This window comes from Amblyomma mixtum, chromosome 3 (assembly GCF_055824585.1).
Source record: "Amblyomma mixtum isolate Tamu chromosome 3, ASM5582458v1, whole genome shotgun sequence".
Classification (NCBI taxonomy): Eukaryota; Metazoa; Arthropoda; class Arachnida; order Ixodida; family Ixodidae; genus Amblyomma; species Amblyomma mixtum.
In genome coordinates, this window is record NC_143014.1 from 185,110,517 (window position 1) to 185,131,966 (window position 21,450).

Genomic DNA, 21,450 nt, shown 5'->3' on the forward strand with positions numbered 1-21,450 from the left:
ACACGATGCGAATGACACTACAGGCGAGTGTCACTTGTTGAAAATGACACTAAACTTGCTCGTCTGACAGGGGTATTAGGCTGTCATGTGGGAGTGCGTACTGCCTACTCTTCTCCCTACGCGCTCTAATTGTTTCCCTGTATGTTTCTCGTGTTGTGAAGGTCTCTACCGGTGCCTCACCTCGGCTAGGGAAACTGCGGACGATGGCGTCTACCCTAGCGTTAACCTCTACCTCAGAACCGGCGACCGAAACGATCATGTCTTGCCTGTCAGGGTCTGTTCCCTCCGGCCGACCGGCAGTTCAGGAACTTGTTTGCTATGAGGATAACTCTATTGTTTTGGAAGGGTCGACATAAAGAAGTCTGGGAAAAATAAAAAGAAATAACAATAACGTTGCCCAGCCCGCGCAAGAAGGCTCGACAATAAGAGAGTGAGGCGAAATAAAAGAATGAAAAATAACAGTCCTTCCTGCATACTTTCGTAACAGGCTTAATCCGATTGTAATATACAAGAGGAGGGCCAAGGGCAATTGTGATTTTGCCACTCGAAGGTGTGAAAAGTAAAACAAAATGGGAGGAGCTACAAAGCGACCCACAGCCGGGGTAGCGGGCTCGGGGAGACTCGCCTGATCTCTTCTGGGAAGTAGCAGGTAGGGATGGGATGCGGGATATAGGGAATGCGTTATGGGAATTAGGAGGGAATGGGGACATCGGAATTTTTTCCATATTTCTTATCCCCTTGAGCTCCGTTCCAGGCCTACGTAGAAGGTGAGCACTCAAATTTCAACATTTCAACCGATAGTGCGCCATTCGGCCTCCAAGCGTACGTATATACCAGAGAGAACGTTGCCGGTGCCTCCGACCGTCCAAGACAGGGTAACGTAGCAGGGGCCGGACTGAGATCCCCTCCCCCAAGCCAGGTTCCGCCACCTCGACCATCCAACAGTGCTAAGATGGCAAAGTTTTCGCCCGTCCGTTCGGTCTTCGTCTCTTAGTTCATGGTAATCGCTCGCAGTGGGAACCCTTTCACGGTTTTCGCTGGCGTCGCACCACTGGCGTTCGCCCCCCTGACATAGCCTGTGAAACTCTTAGCTCCAGTCTCCAACGTCTTGGAGGCTCATTTTATGTCCGCAGCTCACACTTCACACTACCACAAGGGTTTTTGCGTGTGCTTTCCCAAGGCTCGGTGTTGTTCTGCGATTTCGTCAGGTCTACTAACCGTTACTCGGTATTGATCACCGGGCTTTTCCAAGTTTCGGGGCTTACTAGCCTCCCGTGTGAGCTACTAATTCTGTCACTTTTCCCGTCTTGGGGCCTAAGGGCGACTTCCCCAAAACCTAGGCTTGGTTGGCCCAGCCGCATGCTCCCGCGTGGCACCGAGCTCTTCGAAATCGGAAACCAACGCATCCGTGGCTGGGTGGTACGCCCTTTGTACCGAAAGGAGACTGTGACGCTTAATTTTGGCGCATTCATTTTCAAGCCGCCGTTCTGCTTTTGAGCCGGATTCCACGTTCCCAGCCCGTAACCCTGCAGACCTGGCCCCGCACACGGGTAACGGGCTTCGTGAGCTGCGACACGCCCACAATGTCGCGGAGAGGCCGTTGCGCCCTCTCCTGGGCATTTGCAACCCCATAGAGTCCGGCGGTCCCACTCTGACCGCTGGCGTTGCACCAGAACAAAGCCTAGTAGCCGAAACTACACCGGCCCGAAAATGGTGGCGGCGGGGCACGGCCAGGCCACATAGTCGGATTCCCCCACCCCTCCTGGAGGGCTCGACAGGCGGCTTGTGAGTCTGCGACTATCCAGGAACTGTTTTGTCTTGTGTTCGCATCCGAGATTGCTAGGGCATTGCTACCTCTTCCGCCGTCCGGATGCATTAGGTTGCTACAGTTGTTCCGTATATCGGCTTGCCTTGTGACTCGGTGATCCCGGCTGCGGTTGCCTCTCTGCCCTTGTACCTCGATGCGTCGACGAACATCACAAGCTGTTTTCTTTTGAGGTGTTTGTCCAGAGTTTCGGCTCCGGCATTCCTCCTGCCCTCATGGTTGGTCGGATCCTTATTCCAGGGCAGTGGTCTAACTACGAAGGTGTCTCTGATTTCTAGTGCGATGTTTGCAGTTTGGCCTCTATTGTCTTCTATGTTGTGATGTCCAGGTCTAGTGAGGTGGGTGCGGCCCGTTCTTGTGTCTTTAAGACTTCTGATCCGGAGCGGAGCATCGCTTTGCTCTAGAACATAGCTTCGCTATGCTCTTCGAAGGTACAGTGGATTCTCAGATCGTCAAACTTGCTATTAGAGACGTATGGGGGTAATCCCAGGGACAGTTTGTGGACTCTTCTAATTAGCGCGTCTATTTAGTTCTTTTCCGTCTTGGTTATTTTTGATATGGGAGAACGTAGGTGAAACGCGGGATGATGAGCGCTGTCACTTTCATTACTGCGTCTTGTTCCTTGATCCTCCTCCTTTTGTTCACTAGCCTGTTTATCGTTCTGCAGACTTTATTATCATTCTGCAGAAAGAAAGCAACCAAGGAACTCTATTTAAATACTCTTTCCTTCAAGGGTGTCCCTAGCAGCGCAGGTAAACGATGTTATTTGCACCTTGCTTAGGGCCACTATAGAGTGTTCAAAGAAAGCAAGCAAGGAGCTCAAATAGTGTTTCCCTCAAGGGCATCCCTAGCAGAGCAGGTGAATGAGTTTGTTTGCCTCTTACTTATGGCCAAAAGCAACCGAAGAAAGCAACCGAGAAGCTCTATTTAAATGGTTTGGTTTGGTTTATGGGGTTTAACGTCCCAAAGCGACTAAGGCTATGAGAGACGCCGTAGTGGAGGGCTCCGGAAATTTCGACCACCTGGGGTTCTTTAACGTGCACTGACATCGCACAGTACACGAGCCTCTAGAATTTCTCCTCCAAAGAAATTCCAGCCGCCGCAGCCGGGATCGAACCCGCGTCTTTTGGGTCAGCAGCCGAGCACCATAACCGCCGAGCCACCGCGGCGGGGCTCTATTTAAATAGTAATTCCTTCATGGGTATCCCTAGAAGCGCAGGTAAACGAGGCTGCTTGCGCCTTACTTAAGGTCCAGCGAGTGTCAGGCAGCTATGCGGCACACTATGTGCTGCCTTGCCTGACTGCAGTGACCGTGAATACGACGTGCAGTGTCCATCCTACGGATATATACATCATTTACACGCTAAAGGCGTCCTATCGGCGGCGGATCATCCAGTACACACTGGCAGCAATTTGTAGACAAGGTCCTGACGTACCGATTCGGGTCTCTTTGTTCGCTGCCATGGATGTGCTTAAGGACGCGTGGATCGAATTTACTGCGGAGTGCATCACAAATTCCTTCCTCGATGCAGGACTTGTATTACAGGAATAACGAATAAACCTGTCGGGCACGCACGTGATCCAAAGCATGGGACATGTCCAGCATTCACGGGCAAAATTTTGAAAATCGGAAAATTGTAAGACACTGTTACTGAAATATTGAAGGTAATGGTCCATTCTTCTATGTAGCAATTTTTTTTTAAAGTGTTTCCATCTATCGCATCGGACAGTTAAGACTGCCATAGAAAAGCAGTGGGGAACGCTTTGGGCGATAGCAAGAACGTTAATAAAAAAAAATATATACAAGACTGCCGTCCAGTGATCTGCGGATATTTTGATTGTTGTTGACTATTGATGAAAAACCTGCGTTCTTAAATAGTCTCCCGCGCAAAAATACATTTGTCCAAAATTGTTGTGTATGATTTGTAGCAATGCGTCGTTGATGCGCAGCCGTCCGGACTTGATGCTGCCTGAGATGACTTGGTGCATCACAGTCTGTACGGCAGTGAATCGCACAGCCATGCACTGAAGAAACCATTGTGCACGAAGTACGACCATTCCCCGCATTCCAGTAATTTGATGAAGGCGACGAGGACGCCGAACTACCACCGGCTGCCGTGAATGATTCAACCATGATCGCTTTTACCGGGTCCCTAAACCGCTGGTTGTTAGATGGAACTCGTGGAGGATCAAATGAGCGACCGTGATGAGAACGCTTGGAAAATCCTGTGATACGGGATCTACTTTCAAGAAGCAGAGGCGCTTAACGTACTTTTATTGCAAATAAACGCTACTTTAGTCTCACTTAGTATTTTGGCTGTAATATGGGAAGTCCACTTACTTCGAACTCGAGATACAACGAACGCAATCCGCACCACCGTCAGGTTCGTTTAACGGACTCGGCTATAGCCTAATAAACTCCCAATCGACTTTTGCTTATAGACTACGAATAGAGTCAAGTCTAATGACTCCCAATCGACTGCCGTTCATATATAGTCTAAATACTATGAATAGACAAAAGGCAACATTTATAGGAAGGCATTAGCGTCTATGAGGTGTCTATGGAAAAGTCTACAGACGATTTCTATAAGGGTACGAGCGTGCTGCTGAGTGAATGACTGTAGCAGTGCAATATATATGTATATTTGAATCCAATGGTACCTGTACATCCTGTAAGCCTTCGTTATCTGCGTTGCCCGTGCAGTCACTTGTCCGCACCTGGCATGCTTTATTATGCGGTACACAGAGTGCATTCGTGACGCGCGCGTGGGTTTGCCTGCGTGAGAGCTTGCGTGCGTGCATGTGTTTCTTTCATCATCATAAACGTTAATTTCTCTCTACTTATCCAAGGTCGGAGTTCTTCTACGCACTTGTCTATGCAAAGAAGAACCGTGCATGTTTCTCTGCACTTGGTCGCACTTGGTCAGGGTGGCCGTTGGCGGCTACGTTGCACCAAATTGGCTACTTGCGACCCCGTCTGGCGATGAAATTTCAGGATCGCTCACTGGCTACCTTGAACTGTTATTTTGGTGTATTTACTATATAGCCATTTTTTTCGTAGTAATTGCATATACAATAGCAAGCAAGCATAAAGGCGACCCATTATTTCTAAGCTTTGCTGTCGTGGTTGCTTATGCGCGCCGCGGGGGGGGGGGGGGGGGGGGTATGGCGCGCATCGAGGCAACCGAAGCCATGGGCGAAGGTGCAGCCACGTGGATGGCGCAACGCTAAGCAATGTTAGAACACCGTGAGCACAATACCGCGAGAAAACACTTGTGCAGCCCAAAGTGACGGAGCTTCTATATTTTGTACTTTCAGCGTGCTGAGACCGCCGTCTGTCAAGGCGAAAGCACGCAGGTGCAAAGCGTGAGCGCGAAAGAAGGTGGCCCACCTGCCACCTAAATCACGTGACCCTGTGACATCGTCATCACAACCTTCCCCTACAAACTGCCCGAACAAAGAGCAACATGGGTCTTATAATCCCCACCGGTGGCTGTGTTTGCAATAGCTACCTGCCGAGCCAGAGGCGTATCGCTTAACCGCTGCACCACTGCGCCAGGAGTGGTATGGGGACTCCCAGGGATCTATGAGCGTAAAGTAAACAATGACTAATCCCGCATATTTATTTATTTATTTTGATACCCTCAAGGCCCGAAGGGTGTTAGAGAGGGGTGGGTACGAAGAAATATTAATTATGGTGCTATTACAAAATATAGTCAATAAGTGCTGACTTGAAGGATGGTGCATCCACAATTGAGGCAATGGAGGGGCAAGGTGGTTCCACTCTGTGCAAGCTTTTGGCAGGATTGAGTTGAAGAGAACATTGGTACGGCAACGGGGAATGGCGACCCTAAACAGGTGGTCAATGCGAGACGATACGTGTGAAGGCTGGGCAAGAAGTTCGCTTTTTAATTATGGGCAAAAAAAAATATGAGAGGGACAGGCGAGAAACTTTCCTACACTCTAAAAACGAATATATGGGTGTAAAAAGGGAGCAAACTGTTCTCTATCCCACACCCTTTCATAAAAGGGTGTCGGCCAGAGGACAGCTTCTCCCTTTTCACTCCTTTTTGTTTAGAGGCTACGGAGAAGTCAATCTGGCAGTCTAAGATTTGATTCCATTAATGAGACGCTATAGCTGTACGATATATGGACATGTAGGCAAACCCTAGGCCATGGAAGGGATATTTAAAGCTATCGCATTGCTTTCAAGGGAAGGTTATGCGTTATGCGATGGCGAAAGAAAGAACAGTATCCGTGTCTGCGATGTGATACGCAAAGAGGGCCACAGACCGCTCGTCATATCCTTAAGGCGGAGCTTAAGTGCACCCTCAAGTTCTTTAAGCGGTTTTCGACCGCCAAGACTGCTTTAGAAATGCCGTGCAAAAAAAACTGAGTTTCATCTTTCTTCTCCTGGGGCCCGTGACCTCCCCGCGTTCACTCCTCTACCGGCGCTCCTGTGGCCAAACCACACCTCCGGACCAGCGAGACGCTACAGTAAAGGCAATGCCATCAGCAAATCGAAGGTTACTATGGTATTCTCTGTTAAATCTCCATCAAGCAGGGCGAGCAAGCTTTACTGGCTGAAGAGAAACACGACTCCAGAGCCAGCCTTTTTAGACTGTCCTTGCACGCTTGATGCCTGTCAAAAGGTGTTCCCTATACGTGGACTGGGGTAACTGTTGCCTAAGTAACACTCCTCGGGCTAGTTTGGTCATTGCTGTGCTGAGCTCAAACAGTGCGAAAAAGAATGCGGATGCAGTAAGGAACACGTTTCCCACACAGACGAAAAAAAAAAGGGCACTCGTCCCTGTTTTAACGCGATAAAAACACCCTATAAAAACGCAACTGACGGCGAGTGCGAAATACCTTGTTTTCTTTGGTACTAGGTTGCTGAGGTAATTGCAGGTTCTACAGTATTTGGCGGCCACTTCCCAAATGTGGGAGCAAGAATTTGCATCCGTTTCTTGCACCTCTGAACCGCAACATTGGAGCCCCTATCTTGAAACTCTCTAACGTCAAACAGACATCACAGCGGCCAGATTGAAAACGGAAAGAAAAGGAGAGGTTCGCAAAAGTTGGTCAGGAAAGGAATTTTTTGCGCATATTGCGACCACGTCTCAATCGGCAGGTGTTCGTAATCGAACGAAGCCTACGTCGCGACGGCAGCTGCGGGACGCACTGGCGCCCGCCGCCTGTCATTGTGCTACAAGGGCAGGCGGAATAAGGCCGCCCATGTCGCTGGCGCTGAACTATCGTTATTGTCGCACGCGAACGACGCCCACGGAAAAAGTTTGCTTCAGCGTTGCTAGAGGTATGACTGTTTCGTTGAGGCTACACAAGAACACACCCCGCTGAACTCGGCCTAATTAAATGTGTTCTTGTTTCGTGTTTCGTGAGCGACGAACGCCCCTGTCGGATGAAAAAGAACGATTTTCGTCTTGAAACGTATCGGCGCCGAAGCAAGGACTCTGAGCGGCCTTATGGTTATGTGAGGATAAAAAGCAACGATCCGTAGTCGCGTGTTGAGGGGTTGCGAGGGTACGGGCATTGCTTTAGCGGCCAGAACAAGCATCCCTCCACTTTCGTGGCCTATATACTGTCGCCCCTAAAAACATCAACTTGCTCCTCTCTTGACATTTATCTAGCGGACAAAATTTCGCGCCACTTGTCACAGAAGTCATGAGTGTGCCTGTTGCGACATTCGCAACGGTACAAGGGCTATGCGCTCAGCCAAATGGACATGCTGCCAAGAGGTCAAACACTCTAAAATGACGGTCTACTTGTCAGCTCACTCGGAATGACATTTTATTTTATCCTCTGGCGTCATGGGCTGGTACAGCTATGTAGGGATAGCACGCTCATTATATTTGTCTCGCTAACAGATGGAATAGAGTTTCCTCGATGCCCATTTCAAGTGGGTTCGTGTGCCTCGAGCGCTGCGAGTCATCCGAGCACAGTGGCGGCCATCGGGCCCTTCGAGTTGATTATGACCAACTGACAGTGTGTGCTCACTATTTAGAGTCTGATGAACTCGCAACCTTGCTCGGAACTGGCAAAACCGTGATATCGGTGAAGAATGCCTCACCCGAACGCTGACCCAAGCTGTCGTCTGTCGACTTGGCTGCAGCGAGCATAGCAGAGCGCCGAATGGCACTATATGAGTGGACTGCAGCCTCAGTTCAGACGCGACGGCATGGGATTTGCGGTTTCTGCCGACACGGATCGAAACCGCTCATTAGCGGTTCTCGCAATCCGCTTCCTCGCGCGGCCTTTTTTTATTTTAATTTTTTTTTAAAGAGACGTTTGCTGCATGTGTGCATAAAAGGGACTATGTAATTAAGAACTTATGATGGATGAAAGATAGCGAAGGTAAAATAAATGTAAAAAGGTTGGCCGCTTGAAACTCTCCGATGGCTGGTATGTTGTGGCACTCGACAGTGAACGACATTTGCGTTGCAACTCCACGTCAAGTCCAGATTAATCCCCAGGTGCCCATTCCGTTGTTTTTCAGCGCGTGCGGAGATCCAACGGAAGCAATTAAAATTTCTTTTTTGGGCATTTGTCTCAGGTTCGGGGCAGTATCGCTGGTTGAGAGCATACAGTCGTGAGTAATATGAGAGGAAACAAATATTTAGCATTAATTTGCTGATTACTCCATAATTATGTGCGACGAGCGCAGTTTTTTTTTTCTCTTTTCTTACTAGTTTTACCCTGGGAGTATAATGTCCAAAAAGTCGCTATCAAATTTAGCGAAGGAAAAAAACCCCAGAAAATTCGCAATTTCTATGCAAAAAATTAGTTCCCTCTATCATATTGTTCGCGGATACATATTTTGGCTACAATAGTCGGATACAACCCAATAACGACGTGGCATATGCCCCTCAAAAGAGGCCCTCCAGACAATGGCGTTGACCGATTCTCGTGACGTCATGACGTCTCAGTTCACCTGCTGAAAAGCTGAGTGCGGGAAACGCCAAACAGCCCCGTTCGCAAAATTGCGAAGCAAAATAAATCAAGAAAGAGCGCTCTTGTTGAGAAAAGAACCTATGCACCACCGCTTCTCTGGAAAAAAAAAAAGAAGAAAATTGACGCACTCAGTCGAGTGACCTGTATTAATTATTTTATTGCGGGTGACCCTTTGCCTTGAACAGCAAAGAGAAGCGTTTCCGCAGACGTCCCACTCAAAGCAGATTAACTTGATGAACCTGAAAAGGGCTTGGTTAAACTACTTGCCTTTTTTATTTAGGATTAAGGCCAAAATTTAACATGTTGTTTTTATCTTTATTATTTTCAATTGAGCATCGCTGATTAAGCGACAGTTAGATAGCATGTCATTAGTGGCTTTTTTCATGCGTTCGAGAAAAACACGCTGAGATACATATGCGCGCAAGGTGGCTTATATGACAGCGGGTGACTTGGTGCACGTTCATTAATTCGGCGGTTCACTTTGGTACTGTGTAAATGCTTACGCATAGCAAGCTTAAAAGTAAGCATGAGCAACAGGAATCGTGATCTTACTGACACTTATACACCCTTATTAAGAAAGGTGCTCAGTAAGTTTTTCCTCCTGTGCGCTAACTATTTTTATTACGTTATGGAATCGAAAGGCATCGCATTCAAATAAACGCTTGCAATAAGTCAGCCTTCCCAGGCGCGCATCAGTTTTCGACTAGTGCATCGACACGACACCACTGGGTGTGGGGCGGCTATATTTCGCAGTAGTTTTGATGTATTCCTGTGAAAATAACAGTATAAGCTTTGATTTGAATGCAGCAAACTTAAACTACACTAAAGAAAGTCACTTGACAGGACGCAAAACTTGTTGAACACCCACGTAAAAGTTCCACGCTGCGCGAATCTGAACGTCACGAACATCATGCCCAGACGGTTAGTTTCTTTTGCTTCACAAAGGTATTGTTACGTGGTCCAAGACGAGGAAGGCGCAAAGGCGGTAGACGCAAGAGCTTCCAAGGCATCCAAATCCAGTTGGCAGCAAAATATTTGGCTGACAACGGCGGTTTTCGCGAAATTCCTGATGGATATGCACCAAAAATACTGGTTCCTTGTCCAGTAATTCTTTTTATTTCAAGTCGACTTTGTTCGATGGCATTTAAGCACATGCTTGAGACACGAGAAAGGCTCCGAGCTAGAATCGGAATATTGAAGACATTAAACGAAGGCACCGGCACGTCAAGTGCGATGCTTTAGATTTTATTGCTCATTATTCGTCTGATATATTGGGGTGGAAAATTAAATGCCTGCTAATGCCATAGAAGCAATGAGTTTGTCTTCTTATGGGAGATCTCAAGGGTCTAATATTCCCAATAAGTTCTGCAACCGCTTTTATTTATGACCTCAACTGTGCCAACAGAGAACGAACTTTGTCGTCGTTGCAGCATTAAGCTGCGTCTCTGCTTGCGCTGCAGCAATTTTGCGGGGTATCTCGGGAGAAAAAGGCAAAACCATGCGCGCCTATACAACGCGGCGCCACACAGCAGGCGGCGGTTGTCTACTTTCGCGCGCTGGGCTGGCGGCGGCGGCAGCGGCGGAGCGCCTTCAGTCACGTGACCACTTTTCGGGCGGAAGTGACGTTCTGCGCCGGCGGCAGCTTCCCATGGCGCGACCGGGGGCTGGAGAGAGGCGCGGCAGCAACCAACCGTGCGGCTCCTGAGCGTGGTCCGACATCTCAGTGAAACATTTGGTTGGTCCGCACACTGCAGGCTCTCGTTCGAGCCGTTCGGCAGACCGACGTGACCAAAGACAAGGCATTGCACGAGCTACTGCAAAGTTTTCGCGGCCGCCGAAAGCAGCCGCGAGGGCCATCGCACGAGCCGCACCACGGTCGCCGGCCTACACGGTGGATATTTGTTCCGCCCGCGCGGCGACTACAAGCTTTCCTTCTCAACTCCTGAGGTAAGTCGAGCTGCTTCTGCTCCTTCTGAGCCTTGTCTGTTACTGCAGAGATCGCAAGCTGCTGCGCTGGAAACAGCATGCGACTTCCATTGATCGTCGGCGAAAGCCGCATGCCGGCTTGTCAAAGAGGGAACGGCGCTTGTGCTCCGCCTTTGAACTCCCTTTCATTGAATGAAAGCACGTTCTGGTGCGGCTGAAAGGAGCTCGGTCTAGCCTTGTACGGGCTGATACATACATCACGGGGAGGTTACCGAACGGGTTTGCCAGTTTCGCAAACGGACGCCGGCTGCCCGCGCCTGGTCGCCTGCATGCATGTCTGTCAGGAAGCGGTCATTTGTATTTTCGGCGCTCTCGTCGTCCTTTTAGAGAGTGGCGTCCTCTCTCCGGCGGCGCGGAGGGCGAGAGCAGGCGTGCCTTCTCGTCGAGGGGACGAGCAGAGAGTGTCGCGCGGCTCGGCAGCAGACGAATTCCGCTTTTGCAACCGCTCGACCCGGCGTGACCACTGTCCGTTGGTGCGACACGCTGGCATCACCTGGGGAATCAATCGTCACGTTCTCCAAAGCGAAACGCATAGATGTAACAATTGGCCTGTCGCTCGCGCTGGGCGCATATTGCAGTTAGCCGGCCCTCCGGGCGTGCTTTTCCTCGCTGTCATGGGCCGCGTGCGGATATTACAAGGCTCGTTGGCTGATATGAGGAGCAGTGCAGCTCGACTGAGCAGCCTAAAATTATTTTCCCTGCAGTTTTTATTCTCGTGCATACCACTGAGAACGCGCTACTACTTGCGGCGTGGGATATCTGACAGTGGCGGTACTTGGTTGTGAAGGTGATATATGGCGCGAAAAGTTCATTGAACACTTGCGATGTGATACAAAGCGCAGAAGGTCAGCGTTCGTTCGTGTCTGTCGCCTGTGTCCTGCTCCCTCGTGCTGTATCTAATAGCTGTGCCACACCATCTAGCCATAACCGCCACTTTAGTGACTTTAAAGTTGTGTCCGCGGTATTTGTTACTGTTGCTACCGCACTGTTGTCTCCGCGCGCGCCGGACGTGAAATTATTGCCATGCGATCCGGTCGGTTTCGCTTCACACCATTTTTAGAAAGCAGATTACATAAAAACTTGGTAGTTCCGCTGTCGCGCAAAAGCGGCGTAAATTATGTGCCGCGGTGTGTCCATCGCAATGAGGGGAGCTTTTCTATTTCGTTTTCTTTTTGCCGCACTCTCGCGTTGTCAAAGCCATGAAACCGTTCTTCACTGCGGACAGGAACGCTCATCGTTATGCCTTGCGGGCTTTCGCCGACAATTTGTGTAATGTAGGGCGTCCTTGAAATGCTTTCCGGCTTATGACGATCGATGCGGGCCGATACGTACACCGGCGGGAACAACGAACGTGCTGCGCCTGATCGCTCATTCCCTGCTGCCCCGCGTTCCTAACGGGCGTCCTTGCCTCGTTTTGTTCGTTGTCAGCTGCAGCTGCTGCGTATGCCTGGCAGCGTTGATGCAAGTCGCCCCGGTCGAGCACCACGAGCTTGTACTTGCAGCGCATTTGTGATTGATGCGGCAGCATAGCATTCGAAAGAGCAAGGGTCGTCTTCTGAGCTGCTTTCTTATTACCCATGTAGACATTCGCCATCATTTACACGGGGTGACGTTAGCCTACTGTGGTTATCGGCTGCAAGATCAGCGCGTATGTCGCCGTGATTTTATTTTTGTGCGTCCTTATCCGATTTCTCTCAAGCGTGATCCCTGCAAGGTTTCGTTTGGGATCAAGGAAACTCCTTGTAACGCGGAACTGCTGACCTTTCAGCGTTTGGAACGGAGGCATTCCGACGCATGTAAATGAGGTGCTGATAGCTCGTTAACCATCTGTCCTGAATTAGGCGCGCTGCGCAAAGGGAGAAAAAATCAAATGGCACCTAATGTAAAGCATAGCTTGGCGAAATCATTGCTATAGAAATGGATTCATTGGTGTCACGAAAAAGTGAAAAGAGCTCAGAAGAGCAGAACTTTTTTTTTTTTTTTTTTCAGACGTTGCAGCCTTGTGTTTCATGTGCAGATCTTGGTAGTGGTACGTTCACGAAAGAGCTGACAATTTCCAGCTTTCATGTGGTGGCCTCAACCCGTGGCGATTACTCCGACCGGTTCGCTTTTGAATCGTGCAGTCGGTATGTCTCGAATTCGTCACCACCGTGACCATGGAGCTGAGGCGGTATCTCGTTTCCAGTCCAAATTTAGCCCAAATACTATACTCTTACGTCGATATCTTCATGTCGCGCACAAGAAGGTACGTCTCTTGAGTGCGGTGTTCAGTCTTGTGCACAAGTACGCTGCCGGCACTCGCATCGTATGCACGAGAAATAAATCAGCCTGCTTTGCCAAAACTTGTGCCAACTTCCAACTGAACGGCACTCTAAGATTCTATTGGAAGTTGACAGATGTTTCTGGAAGAGCCGTCGCATGTATAGTAGCTACCCGTTATCCAACAGAACAGCGCCGCTATTGGGAAACGGAATGGAAAAGGTGCGGGGGAGATACACAGCTAGACGGATGTTTCGATGCGTCTGAATCATGGCGGGAATCCGGTCGGACTTTTTCACCCATCCATAAGGTTTCAAGTTCTCTACGCAGCCACTGTTGTTGCGCCTGTTTTCACGTCACGCAGTACAGCACTGATTGTGTCCAGTTTCCAATAGAGAGATTTAGCATACCGGAGACGTACTAGTGGAGACAGCTACCGGTTTTACCTAAGGAAGCTGAGCATGTGCACCGGCAAATACGTGGCCGGGTAGGGCCACTGCTCGTGCGTAACAGGCGTACGTAAAACCGGTGTACGTCTCCGCTAGACGTCTCCGGCATGCTAAATCTCTCTAATGTCCGTGCGGGGAAACGGGCGAGCTCTCTTGTACAGGGTTGTTCCTCAATGCAATACTCAGTTTGCTTACAGTGTGCTTCCCCTGGATATCCGCCATTGCTGCGCGACACACGCGTCTGTCGAATTAATCGAACGGTGTACACCGATTGGGATCAAACTTTGAATAGCGCTGTCCTCGTTTCGTTTATATTTTCCGGAAGGTACCGATCGCGCTTGTTAAGGTCTAGGCCTGTATCAAAGGAACAGCGGGACGGGGAAAGTGACTAACCGAATGGAACCTCCTTCCCGCGTTTGTTCGAATATGACGTTTGGCGAGGCACTGGCAACTTTGGCGACTGGCGCGGCGCCGTGCTTTGCGAGCACGCCTGGTACTGTTTTTATCGGGCGTGTTCGTAACCGCGGTGCCGACCGTTGTTATCTGCCGCTCCGGTGGCATGTCACTAGTGCTGATCTTTTTTACTCGCGACTGCGAGTCACCGGTCGCTGGGTAATAGAGCGAACGAACAGTGCACCGCTCGTCGAAGCCGGGAATCGAACCTTCGACTTTTCGACTCCAGGACCGGCGGACTAGTAACTCAGATACGAGCTCCCAACTCCAGGGCGCGTCGGGCTGAGTTGCATCTTCTGTCGCGGCGAGCAGCGCCCGCCGAAGAACGCACAAAATGCTCGTACACTTCGCAGGTGGTGACTGTGATGTCCATGATCAGTAGACGAACTCGATCAGGGCGCAATGGGTGCCCGCTATAGTTTCAAACCGTGTCGTGCGTAGTTTTAATTCCGGTTAGGGATGGACTGCGAATTTTCTTTAATTTCAACGGCAAAATGCGCCTCGAGCCCGTGAGGCCCAAAGCTGTCGATGCGTTGAACAATAGTCCGTGAGGAGCCTGAAGGCTGTTCAGCGGTCGAAGCCGAGGCGGAAGCGCGGCTGCCGGCTGCCAACTCTGCCTTCCGATGGCCTTGGTGAACGGCGCGAACTTGTAGGGACTGCTGGTGAGCTCTTATCTTTTTCTGTGCACTTCTTCCTTCCTTTTGTTTGCATATCTCTTCCTCGCAGGAGGGAGCGGCACGGCTTTTGTTGTTTCTTTTCGGACGCAGTGATACACAGAATTCCCAAAAGATGTTGAGAAAAGGTTTGGTCGCGAATATAGGTCTTCTGGGTTAATGTAATAGGCGTAGTAAACATTGGGCTGCGCCATGCTCGTTCAGTGGTCGCGTACTTTGACTGCATTAAAGGGCAGCCGTGCACTCAGTCTGTAAAACTGAACAATAATCTCGGGATGGCTGATAGCATTTTGCGCTTAATAATGGCTCCGGTTTCACTTTAGGCGTTTATTTTTCTTTGGAAAATGTGCACGGACCGCAGATTTGCTGTGAGCCTCTTCATTTTGCAGCTTCTTCGTTTTCGGGCAATTTGCATGGGCTGCTTAGGTTCTCCTCCTGGTCAAGAGGCAGGACCCACGTCATGTGTCGTATGTTCACATAGCGGTTCTTCTCTCTCTCTCTTTTTACGCTGAAATGTTTTCACTGCCACGTGGGAGGAGAAGAGTAGTTTGTTCTTTTGTGATGATACGCTGTTTATGTTTGTCATATATTTTACGTAGAGAAGTATGTTGCCGCTCCAAGTAAATCTGCTAAAATGCTACAAAAACACCGGATCACTTCGAGCGCCGTCCCTGGGACGTTTGACATGGATTCGCCTCATTCCATGTGGAACGTCCTGAGGGCAAAGCCTTTTCGGGGTATTGGGTGCAGTGTTTTTATGCTACTCTCACAATGGAGCCTTCAAAAGAAAAAAGTGGTGCGGCTTAACCAAGCCCAGAACAAAAAAAAAAAAGACAGCTGTGAGGCGCTGGCAACGGCTTTAAACTCATCACTACGAGCCGACGCTTAATCGGATGTCGCCCTAGAAGCATGAAAAAGTAATCGGAAGAAAGAAATGCCCGTCGTTTGCGGTTGAAAATACGGCTTAAGTTAACCTTTAGCAGTAACGATCAGAGCGGCGGAATGCAGGGGGCTTTTAACCGCGGAGTCCGTGTCAGGAGTTGCGTTTTAAGCCCCGAAGGAGGCGTGCCGCGCTCATGCGTCAGCGGCTGTGTCGGCCTCAACGTCGAAAGATTCACGCGGATAGCGGTTCAGGGAGTTATTGCGCCGAAATTGCTTTACCTTGCGGTCCATGGCGCCGTTGTTAACAAAAAAAAAATTACCTAAATGATTATAGAGTGGTACGGTCAAGTATTGCCATAGTGCAAGTCGGTTTCAAAGCAGAATTCTTGCATGATTGTTGCTTGTTATTTATGCTGCATTGGGTCATGCACGGCTTCATTTGAGGTCAAGAACATCTGTGGGGCAGTTGGTGCAGGTTTAGCTCAGCAGGAGGCGATCACAAGAGACACAGCGCCTTGTCCCGTGTGTCTCGCTTGTGATTGTCTTCTGTCTTACCCTAAAAGTAGAGGAGCAGTTTAGAAGCTGCTTGTGCCTGCCGGGAAAGGGCGAGGGCGTTTATCGTTGTGCGCAAAGTAATTATACGCTGCCCCTGAGAATGGCCGTATACTACTTTTGAAAGCAGTCCGTTTAGTGGTTCATTTGCTTACTTCAGCGTTCCTTCCACTTTTCAAACCACCCTGCTGAGGCGTCCTCTGCTGCCGCCGTGAGCTGTCTCGTCGTGTTCTCTTTGATCTTGCCGAAACGTTTATTTTTTTATCGTTTGCATGCGGGTAGGAACTGACAGACCCGGCTGCTGCGATGTTCTGCCAGAAAGCTGTGCTGAAAATATGACGTATGAGCAGGCGGGTGCTTACTTCTGACGAAGCTAGCCATTGTCATATCGCTCACAACAACGACCATTCCATTTCTGCCTAAGGCTGCTAGAAGCTGCGATGTATTAGTACCTGTATCGTATGGCCTTAAGGCGCCTACTTGTAGCGTACCACGCCATCTGCGAATGTTTGCGTTTGATATGCGTTAACATTTCTGCTGCGTCCGAGGCACTTGGAGCATCGCATAAATGCAGCAGCTATAACGAAGATAATCCCTTCTTTCTTCTGCTCTAAAGTGGAGGTAGGGCGTCTCTCAGATCTGTGACATACAGAAACGCTGACGCGCGGCGCTGTATCTATCGGCTGAGCTGTCTTAAGCCGCGTGTAACGAACTCCGAAACTACGCGCACAGCTGTCTCTCGCTTCATCGGCGCCCTCCTGCAGAACACGCGAACGTCAGCTCGCTTCGCAAATTGGAATACTTCGCTGTGTTTGCTGGGAAAACGACAGGCACGAACCAGTGCAATTATATTTCGCTAGTTGCGCAAGTCTTTAATTTGCGGTTCTTCATTTCGGCACTACTAGTACAGCCTTTGTCAAAAGTAAAGAGCCCAAGGGGCTCGCTTTCAAACCGTGTAGGGGCTTTTGTATAGCATCCATAGAATTCCCAACTTTCGGAGGGTCGAGGGCGGGAGGTTCTCTTACCTCTAATATATTTGGAACACTGTCGATGTAAAACGAGCCATATGGCATGGATCAGAAGCACCCCCCCCCCCCCCTTACCCCTAGGTTCTAAACCTTTTACAAAGAGTGTATGTTTAAAAGTAAGAAAAAAAAAGACCTTGTCTGCCGCATACGTTACTAACCGCGAAGATTCTGGAGGTGCTGCTTTTAGAATTACTATCGGAGAGAGACGTAGCCTATAGCCTGCCCAAAATAATCAAAATGAAGTAGTACCATTTTTTTTTTTAATGTTGAGCAAAGCCTTAGTACGTTTGACAGCCTCCTCCAGAGAATCGGCACAAATCCTACCAAGCCGTGGTAAGGAAAGAATTTCATGAACATTCTGAACGAAGGTTGTTGCTTTAAGAGGAGATTACACGCCCGCTTATTTAACGCGTGATGACGCAAAGCGCATCTTATTACTGTTGGATGCTTCTAGATCATTAGAACACGAAGTTTTACTGCAGGTGCTTTCAAATTTGGACACGCCGCAGAAGAGCCCTCTTGCCCCATGCCCGAGACAGATGAACGAGCCGTGGAAGTAGTGGCTAGTGTAGTGTTTGCGAGGACGAATAAGTGCGCCAAGAATTTTGTGTATACATGCCTTCCCAGTAGTGTTTTCATTGCTGTAAGGGAGCAGCAGGTGGATAGTAAACTGTTGCAGCAGCCAACAAAGTCGCGTCGATCGTCTCAGTTACATTCGAAGTAAAACGGCGTCGTGCCTTTTCAGTTCACAGCGGCACTTCTTGCCGTCTTCGTGCTCCTTTTCTTTTTTTTTTTCCTTCGCACGGCTGCGGCGGCAAGTCCTTTTCCGACGCGCAGTTTGTTTGAGCGAAGTTCTGAGTCACTGCGTGGGCTGGCGGCTCCGCTGATTTAGTTGTTAGTTTAAAATCCGAGAGACTGTTTGGAGTTTTTTCTTTTTTCTTCGCACGCTTCTTGAGTGTTCCCACTCGTGCATACCTCCTCGTGGCTGTTGATAGTCCCTTTCCTTCTATCTACCCCCCCCCCCCCCCCCCACACACACACACACACCCCTACGGTTCTCGATGTACGGGCGTACAGGCAAGCTCGCCAGGTGTCGTGAGTTAGTGCACTGCACGGGCTCGGGCCGGCCCGAAAGCCCGAGCCCGGCCCGGCCCGCGGGCCGGGCCGGAACATGATTTGTTTTGCCGGGCCCGGGCCGGGCCCGGGCCTGAAGTTGCGGGCCCGGGCCGGGCTCGGGCTTAAAGCGTCGGACTCGAGCCGGGATTTGGTCCTTTTAGAAACGGCCGGTGTCCGACTATTCAGTCATTATTGCAGAGTAAAGTACACAACTGCGGCATTGGGACAGCAACACGGATGAGCTATGGGTTATAGTACGCGCTGAGAAAAAACTAAGCTTTATTCATTGACTTATTTATTTCCCTATTTCCACGCCGTGGTGGCTTAGTGGTCAAGGCGCTTGCCGGGGAACCAGGGTTTGCTCCTAGCCTCGGCGGCCGCATTTTTATTTCGGCGGCAAGCATGACAGCCATGTACTTTGTAGTATCATTGCTCGTTGATGAAACCAGGTGGTCGAAATGGTCCGGAGCCCTCTGCTTCGGTGTCTCTCACAGCCTGACTCAACTTGGGCCCTTAATCCCCAAAAACATAGCTTTCATTTTATAGTTATATTTTTCACATGTGAGAAAATTCACAAGCTAAAGCGCGTTTGGTTTTCTTTTTGATCAGCTGATCGGAACGTCTCGTAAATGAAATAGCCGCAAAAGCTCGCGAGAGCTTCTAAATCTCATCTCATAACCACATCTATCCCTCCTTGCTTCTTCAGCCTGGTTGACATGACAAGTGTTTTGCCCTGTAAGTTATCACGTGGTTCGCGCATTATCTTCTGCTCCACCAGCAAGAGTAAAATTCAACCGGTCTTAATTGGTCATATATCGTTCGTCATCCCAAAACATACCTATACACTATTAGAAATGCATTCGGGAAGGACGTATTAGTTTAGGACTCTTATAGTCTTCAAAACACACACCGTGAAATACTCAAGCCTTTTAGCTTTTCGTTTGTGCTGAAAGGCGACCAGTTTGGCTTTGAGTTCAACCTGTGAGATCGCGTTCACTAAAAAAAAATGTCATCCTACTGCTTGATAGGCATTTTTAATGTTCATACTTCGCGGGCGGCAAAATATAACTGATTAAAATAATGGGGGAATGCAGAATAGTCTACAGGGTCTGTCGTGAAAGTAATGAGACTAGTCGCGTGCTCGCGCTAGATCGGGAAACCGCTTTTGGTGGAAGGAGCGGGAACCTTCAGCTTCACAATGCGACGAGCTTAGTTGGCTGCGAGCAGGCGAAGCGAGTGGACGTGCTCAAACGTGTACCCCTGTTTCGTCGCTGCGTCGAGGAAACCATGGAACAGCGCGACGCGGTGAAGCTTTGCAATAAACTGAATATATCACCGATCGAGACATTTGTCAGCATGTGGTAATGATGCAATGTCCGGATCGCAAGGGTTCCAAGGGCACAAAGCATTTACAAATGGCTGTGAAGACGTTCAGGACCACACAGTCAACGTTACCGTCCGTAACCGTCATCGACAGGCGCCTGGATCGCTGCTTGTTGTGAACGTCGTCACAACCGTTTTTAAATGCCTTGTGCCATTAGAACACACGACGTGGACATTGCATCGTTCCCACATGCTGTCTTGATCACGTTGATTGACTCGGTAGGTGACTTACCCAGTTTATTGCAAAGCTTCACCGCGTAGCGCTGTTCCAACGTTCGCTCCATGGATTCCTCGACGCAGCGACGAAATATGGGTACACGCTCGAAGATGTCCACTCGCTTCGCCTGCTCGCAGCCAACTAAGCTCGTCGCATTGTGAAGCTGAAGGACCCCGCTCCTTCCCCCAAAAGCGGTTTCCCGATCTAGCGCGAGCACGCGCCACACCGCGACTAGTCTCATTACTTTCAGGACAGACCCTGTATTACGCGCATATGCAGCCCTTTTTATTTGGCTCTCGGAACTTCCGAGTTTATCTTTGCGCACCTACACGAGATCAGTGTCCAAAGGAGGGCCTGGCGAGCACTACTCTTAATCACTTCTTTCTGGGTCAAAAAGAACTAACTTCCTTGAAGCCAAACTGTGGTTTCACAACCTTTGTCGGCCAGTTTCTTATCGGTCTGGTAGCAGTCTACTTGCTCAGAGTGAGCAGTATTCCTCAAGCGTTACTGTGAAACGGGCCGGGCCGGGCTCGCTAGAGCAATAATTTAGCGGGCCTGGGCCGGGCCCGGGCTTGAAGCCGCGGGCCCGGGCCGGGCTTCAGGTCTCGGGCCCGGGCCTCAGATTGAGGCCCGTGCAGTGCTCTATCGTGAGTTTCAGGATAATTCATTCGCCATGCACGTGGAAGAAACACTTAAGGGGGCCCTAAACGGGGCTAATGCAGTGCAAAAAAGAAAGAAAATTCCACATGGGTCTCACGTGGACTTTATGTGTTTTTTTTCTTTCTCTTTTCTTTTTGGTTTTGGAAGGGATTTTACCCTGACAGCGATAGCTAAAGCGCGATGGCGTTGCGACAGCAGAGAAGATGCGAGCAGAATTAAACGAGGAGGAGTGGAAAGGAAGGAAGCAGGAGCTTCCTGAGTCACGTTACGTCAGAGCCTGTAGCTGAGTTGCTAGGCAGGCGGATTGGTATATATATATATATATATATATATATATACGGAAAGGAAAAACTGGGCACATCGAGACAGAACACACACGCAAACTGACCAGAGGAAGGAACAGACGGGCGCTTGTCTCCTCTTTCTTCTGTATGTACATGCTTCATGTCCTCGTGCACAGTTTTTTTTTAGGACCCTTATAACTTTTCGTGACCTCATCTAGTACGGCAAAGCAGAAAAATGCCACGAGAAAATGATCGTTGCATTTATTCTAGCGTGCCTGCTTTGTTTGGACACGTAGACAGCCCTGGGCGAGTTCGTAGGGTGGCCTGGGGTGGGCTTTCGTCTCTCTGTAGTAGCAGAGCCCTTGAATGCTTTGGTAATAGTGAAACCCTTTGGTTTCAGTCATATTGAGAAAAACGAGTATTCGGTTGAGGTCCCGAGAAAGTTGTTCCGCGTTTCGTAACACAATTCATTCTTTCTGCCGGACGAAAGCGTCTGAATGAGTCTCCATTAGTTTCGCCCCTCTTCACCGGAAGGAGTAACGCCTGAAATAGTGAGATTTCATTTGTTGTCGCTAAAAAGCAGCCTTTTTATTTTTCGTTTGTCGGAACCCTTTCACTCAGTGCTCATATTTCAGATTTCCTCATTACTGAAAGCCTCCTGTGATGTGGATCGCTGAATTTCGCTGCCGTCCCGACCACCTTGTGAAACGCCG

General features: G+C 49.5%; 1 protein-coding gene across 3 annotated transcripts in view; it reads left to right on the plus strand.

Moving 5' to 3' along the window:
- Positions 1–10,441: 10,441 nt before the first annotated feature.
- LOC149352982 (very long chain fatty acid elongase 6-like) overlaps positions 10,442–21,450 on the plus strand; it is a 165,240-nt gene continuing 154,231 nt past the window's right edge. For all 3 annotated transcript variants that reach the window (XM_089582183.1, XM_089582186.1, XM_089582188.1), the window contains exon 1: positions 10,442–10,741. The gene's annotated coding sequence lies outside the window, so the exon portion shown is untranslated. The remainder of the gene's footprint in view (positions 10,742–21,450) is intronic.